At 41.5% G+C, this 6,675-nt stretch overlaps 1 long non-coding RNA gene across 1 annotated transcript; it reads left to right on the forward strand.

Moving 5' to 3' along the window:
- The first annotated feature begins 1,939 nt into the window (after positions 1–1,939).
- LOC130126809 (uncharacterized) lies at positions 1,940–5,118 on the forward strand. Its single transcript, XR_008811735.1, has 4 exons — positions 1,940–2,251; positions 2,622–2,734; positions 2,987–3,196; positions 5,018–5,118. It is a non-coding gene; the product is annotated as an uncharacterized LOC130126809 (long non-coding RNA).
- The last annotated feature ends 1,557 nt before the right edge of the window (positions 5,119–6,675 follow it).

The following is a 6,675-nucleotide window of genomic DNA, read 5'->3' on the forward strand; positions in this document are numbered from 1 at the left end:
TTAAAAGGTGTTGGGTGTTTATGTGGCAGAGTTGATCACATCAGCGTTATCCGCTGTTATTCCAACTCCGCAGAGATGTAATTCAGCTCCCACGTATTTCACCTGTTCGGTCGGAGACGAGGAGACAAGTCGGCTCCATTCTCCTCCTCCATGCAGTTCTACAGGGAAAGCGCAATTACGTTAAACTTACTGAAACAATTATAAAACGATGGCGTGTTCAATAAAACACCTACGGATAATATTTGCTTTACAAAGCTGTTTGTTGCCAGAACTGTACAACAAATTTGTACAGCTGATTAGCTAGCTAGCACTGTATGGTAGCTAGTCGAGCGGTTATTGATGTCGCCTTGTATCGAATCCCGCACCAGGCAAGAAAATAACCGGTTACACTAGCTAGCCATTAGCTAGTAAAACCGTCTCCAGCTTCATCAGTGACGATGTAACAACAGTTGCCATCAAGCTTATGGCTGTGGAGAAGCAAAGCTGTGTTTTTACTGTATAACTCTTGGTTTTGCTGGAGCTGAGGGGTCGCGCTGTATGTTTCTTTCATGGCGGTTCAAAGTCAACGTGACCGCAACTACTGCGTGCCATCACGCACACGCGTTACACTTGTCTGTAGTTGTCCACTTTTTATTTTATATTTGTATTTTTTTATTTTTTCCCCCTTTCTTTCTTGCACGTCCCAGTAAAAATGCTGGTCCAGGTGAAGAACAGCCAACAGCAGAAGTACATGAAGTTGGAGGAGGTTGAGGGACAGTTTGACTTTCTGCAATTCCATGAAAAAGGTGTGTAATTTTTACTAAAGCTTGTTTGAGGAAAAGTCTTTAAAAATACACCCGCATTCTTTTATAACATCAATCTAAAGCTCCTTCATGTTGGAGACTTTTTTACACGCCTTTAGCGTACTCTTTGATAAATGGAGATGAGGCCTACAATGGTTCTGTTGTCTGCGTATTTTATTATTTTCACAGCGCTATCCGTGGATGTGAGGTGGGTGGTGTAAAGTGAGCAGAGCCAGGGGGAGAGAACAGAGCCCTGAGGAGCACCGGTACTGAGGGTAAGAGGGTGTGAGGTTAGGTTATTAACCTTCACCCTCTGTAGCCTGTTCCACAGGAAGCTCCGAATCCAGTGGCATATGGCTGGATCAATGTTCCTATCCAAGTGTATGTAAAGAGTTTGAGTGGGTTGGTGGAGTTGAAGGCGGAACTAAAGTCTATGAACAGGATGCGTGCGTAGGTGTTTGGTGATTCCAGGTGTTGCAGGGCATGGTGCAGGGCTATGCTAATTGCATCCTCAACAGACCGGTTGGCTTGATAGGTGAATTGATATGGGTCCATCGTTGGGGAGGTGCAAGATTTTAAGTGTGACAAAATGATGCGCTCAAATGCTTCCATGGGCACAGATGTTAGGGCAACCGGTCTGAAGTCATTGAGGCAGGTGATCTTGGAGGCTTTTGCACAGGAATGATGGTAGAGAGTTTGAAGCAATGTGGGACTGTACATTGACTTAGAGAGGTGTTAAATATGGTGGAAAATATTGCGGCCAATTGTGCTGCACAGTGGCTCGACAAAGCAGCACTGATGCCGTCTGGCCCTGCTGCTTTCCTAATGTTCAGCTTTTTGAATGTTGCTGTCACCTCATCCTCCTGGATGCAGAAGGTTGACATTGAAGTAGTAATAGGGGGGATGGCTGGTTGAATAGGTTTTTCAAACCTTGCATAAAACTTATTTAATTTAATTTATTTAGGATGTTATGGACATTATCTGGAGGGGAGCAGGGGCGTTTTTTATAATCTGTAATTTCTTTAAGTTTTTTTCCATATTGCTCTGGAGTTACTGGAAGAGAATTGTTGTTTTTTCACATGCCCAGTTCTTTTCTTTTTGTAGGAATTGTAATTGTTTTTTGTCCCTTCCACTTTTCCCCCTTTTTTCTCCCCAGTTTATAGCTGGCCAATTGACCCTTCGCTAAGCCCCGCCCTAGAACAGCCACTGTCCAATGCTACGTTAGTAACCGTTACTAAGCAGGGGAGGCCTGGCAAGCTATCGAGGAAATGCCGAAGTGATGCGCTTACGGTACCTGCAAATCAGACAGCAGATATCCTGAAAGTTTGGAGGATGAGGTCGTATTTTGGGCTTTTCCTAAGCCTAAAACACAAGAGGAAACATGTCCAATGTGGATCAAACAGTGTGGACGGCCTCACTCACAGCTGAATCCATCGTGGATAAACAAAAACACATTTGTTTTCTCCAAGGTAAGCTTGCTAACGTTAGCTAGCCTTGCTAGCTAAGTTAGCTATCTAGTACTAACAATGCTCCTTGCATTTTAGTCCGGTTCCACCAAACCTTATACCTAACTTTGTATGTTATGAGTTATGTAATCATCGCAGTGCCCCAAACTCTTCCATCATCTCAATCAGCAACATGTTTTCAAATGTAGAGAAGTTGCTAGCTAACGTTACATCCGACAACCCTAGTCTCTTATACAGACGCCGATAGTTCTGCTAGCTAGCTAGTTCAGAGAAAGGAGAAGTATCGTAGCAAATTTAGCACATAAAAGAAACTAGCTGGTAACGTTGGTTGCGAAGGTATGCATGCTCTTAACTATCAACTGTTATATTTTAGCATTTTGTGAATGGACAGCCTACACCTGATAATCCGAATCCCATAGCTGCTATCCCTGCACCTGTGCAAAGGAAGGAACATTATGGAGGTTGCCGAAAGCCTCCAACAAAATGGTGACGAGCAATCAAAGTAACATTAACAATTTCATTGAGTTTGAAAGGACATGACATTTCTTTCTACCACGCAGTTTACACACAACTTTTAATTTCATAGATTGATCAAGGAATATGTACATGAATGCATTTGGATTGCTAGGCTACACAGAATTAATGCATTTAATTTTGTATTAAAACCCACCCCAGGATTCCCGCTTTCTGTCTGTTTAATCTGTGAGTGAACCTCTTCTGTCCATTCTTATGCTCCAGGCCAAAGAAAAAGTGTGATGGGTCATCCATCTGCGCTACATGGGAAAGCGGGACCTGACCAAAGCCCCCTGAGCTGAAACACCCAGCAGGGTGTTTAAACGAGACCCTTTCACTGCGAGTGCTTCAGTATGGTGCTGGTTTCCTGTGGCCTCAGCTAAGTCTTGGAGGTCCTCTACTTCAGACTCTAGAGTAATCACTGAACTCATTAAGGTTTGTGTGACATACAGAGTGTAGTGTTGACACAGTTGTGTTATTTGGACTTTTCCAATATCCCACCACTGTTGCACAGACACAAAATCAGATTTTTTACCTTGCTGGTTTTGACCAAAAACAAACTTGTCCTTGGAAGTTTTTATCCTCAAGTAGGGCCGTGCTAAAATGCCAATAAACACTATTGGGTTTTACAAATTTTATAAAGACAGAAACCATTACTAGTGAGGGATCAGAAAAACCAGCAGGGCTGATAACACAACTTTTGAATACATTAAACTGATGTTTAAAACAATGGAAACGATCAGGCCTGGCCCTAGACATCAAGTTATCCTTAACATGTGTCCCGGTGTATTGTCTCTGTTTGTTATGAAAACCTCTCCATCCATCACACAATTCAGGAGCCTCAATAAGATGAACCAGATGACTGGGAGAGGCAGCCTGAGGCTGGTCCAGTCTAACATGCTGTCCTCAGTACAGTTAAAATCTCCCCCAATAAGTTAATACTCTTCACTCTTACATGTCTCATTAACTTCATTGTGATTATTGTGCTTCACATATTTAGGAGAGGAGAGCTTGGGAGCAATACAGCAGGGTAGGGAGACGGCCTCCATGTTATACACCAAGCTGTCAGTTTATACTATGAGAAACTCCCTGACTAAACATGTTAACCAAACTAGATGACTCCACATCCGCAGTAGGCTGCAACTGTCAGAGGGTTTTTATCTTCGGCCTCCTCTGGTTCTTCTGATTTCCACAAAGTCAAACACCAAGTCACTGAGAACCTTATAAGATTTCTTGCAGCTAGATAGGGAATGGCATTAAAAAATATTCTGGTTTTCTTTGAATGTCAAATTATTCATGTATTTTTAGTTGCATGTCCAAGGAAAACTGGAGCCTGACTTGAATATTAAAGGTTGTAGTTAATGGGAATGTAGAAAAGTTCGGTGCAGTTAATTAGAAACTGGCTTGAAAATGTAAATTATATTACACCGGTACCTGGAACCAAAGCAAAGGCAGTTAAGCTGAATAAAACGATGATCATGGTGTTTGTTCTGAGTGGTCCAAGTTCACACTCTCATCATTTCTATGGAAACATGAAAGTCGAGCCGTGGTTTAATCTGGTGTATGCAGAATATTTTAGTAAACTCATTTAATCTCTATCCTGTTTATCAGCATTTTGAACATCTGGCTATCTTACGGAGTGACGTCTTATCACCGTCATCTCACCTAAAGCCCATTTTCTCCTCAGCTACACATCCGACTAGTTAGTACAGATAAACGGATGGGATTTCATTGTCATTAAGCATAGGCTTTTCCATGTAACATCATCATCGTGATAACACTTCATGAAGAATTAGACTACTCAACAAAAAAGTTTCCAGATTACAACCAGAAAAAAAGGTAAAAAAAAACCCAAAACAAAACAGTAGGACTCTTATAAAACCAAAACAGAAACTTGCTGAAGGCTTTTCTCTGCGCTTGTCATGCCATAGAAGTGTTGTTAACCAGACCACCATTAAGAATCCTGTATGTGGATTCTGAATCTAGATGCATTGGTGCAAACAAGCAATGGTTGACAAATATCCAATAACTTCCCAAAGAAAAGTCATGATGAGGAGCTGCATGCAGACATGTTGTGCTGGAGTTCTTGTCATTTTTCACAACTTTTCATGTTTCCATGTGTTGCACTTTGGCATGAAATGTATTATTGCTATAAGACAGATGCTTAACAGTTATTTAATTGACACGCATGATTGTGTCAGATTTTTTGAGAAAATACATGACTAAATGCAAGTAGTGTTATTGTTTTATTTATAGAAGTTAGAAATGGGAATGCCCCGAAGAACCATGAAACATAAACTTCACCTGTCTGTGAAAGACGTTACCAGTTGTGTGTTGGCAGCGAATGAGAAGGAAGAGGATTATTGGTGATAACATCTTAATGCAGGTGTGAGGCGTCGTTTGCTACAATCCAGAGATGTGAGAATGTACGGAGCAGGTTTTTGTATTGCAGAACAGTGTTGCAGAGCACTGTGTAGACTAGCAGCACAGAAATAAACCCCACTGCTGTCCAGCCTGACGTGTTGAATTATTAGTGAACAGTTTTGGTCTTTATTTGCATTCCCTTGCAGTTGAACATTGAGTCCACGTTCGGGATATGCACTGTCTCCATTCATGTATCCCAGGTATTGCATCGTTCCATTCTTCAGTTGTTTGTACCAAAAAATTAGATTGTAGCTCTCAATAGTGTGTCGACAGATGATGGTGGGTGTTTGTGCTGTGTTGTTGTCCAGGACCATGTCAGCTGGAGTCTGGTGAACTTGGTCCCTCAGAGAGGAACCTGTGGAGCAGAAATCAACAGGTTGTGTATGTGATCCATGTTCAGCACGTTACGGTCACATGCTTTACCCTCGCAGCTCTCCTAATAGAAGAATATAGTGGCACTGAAGAGACATTTCACAGCATAACGTTTACATGGCATTACAAGCCATCTTGGCTCATTTGATTGTAAAACAACACATTTTATGTGAATGTCAGGGGTATCAGCCTGACTGTAAGTATCTCTAAAGGTGGTTGATACCTATTAATCTGAAGAAGTGAAGTTTAAGTGGTGATGAAACGGCTTGAAAACCTAAATAAATGAGCAGATGTTACCTGACACCAAAGCATATGCCGTGATGCTGAGAAAAACGATGATCATGCTGTGTGTTCTGAGTGGTTGACTACGAGGCATAATCCAAGTTCATATTATTATTATTATTACTCCGCAACACACAGTACATGGTCTTTAGACTGGTGCAGCTTTGCTCTGGTGAGGCTACGCATCATTTTAGCAAACCCATTTTTCTCTCCAACACATTTATGTGAATGTTGAACACGTGACTATCTTAGAGAGTGACGTCATCAAACCACCTTCCTACCCCCATATACACCTCAGCTACCCCTCCAACTCGGGCTGCTGAGTTGACATATACAGTACAGGAATGGATGTTATTGTCGTTAGGCTTAGGCTACGTCATGGAACAGCATCATAGTGATAGAATTTAATGGAGGATTACACAACAACAAAGATTTGAGGTCCACGTTTCATTTTGTAAGACAACCAAAAGTCCCCTCACTTAAACAACAAACGGTACATTTGCTGAAAACTTGCCGTAGCTCTCGTAGAGTATTGTCAAGTGGACTGTAATGAAGAGTCCTGTGTTTTCTGAATGTGACATGGTCTTATAAAGCTACTGGTGGTAATGGTAGATAGTATTTAAAGTCTTTCTTGTGTTACATATAATGTTTAATTGGTCTGGTATCCACATAACCTGGCTGGTGACCAACAGACACGTATATGTGGATTAAAATACTACATGAATGGCAGTACAGTATTAATTTATCCTTTAGTTCCACAATAGACAATTAGAAGAAAGAAAGAAAGCCACTTTATTGTTGCAGGTTTGTAGGAAGACTCTGGTGCAGGTCTTAAT

This window comes from Lampris incognitus, chromosome 16, assembly GCF_029633865.1.
Source record: "Lampris incognitus isolate fLamInc1 chromosome 16, fLamInc1.hap2, whole genome shotgun sequence".
Taxonomy (NCBI): domain Eukaryota; kingdom Metazoa; phylum Chordata; class Actinopteri; order Lampriformes; family Lampridae; genus Lampris; species Lampris incognitus.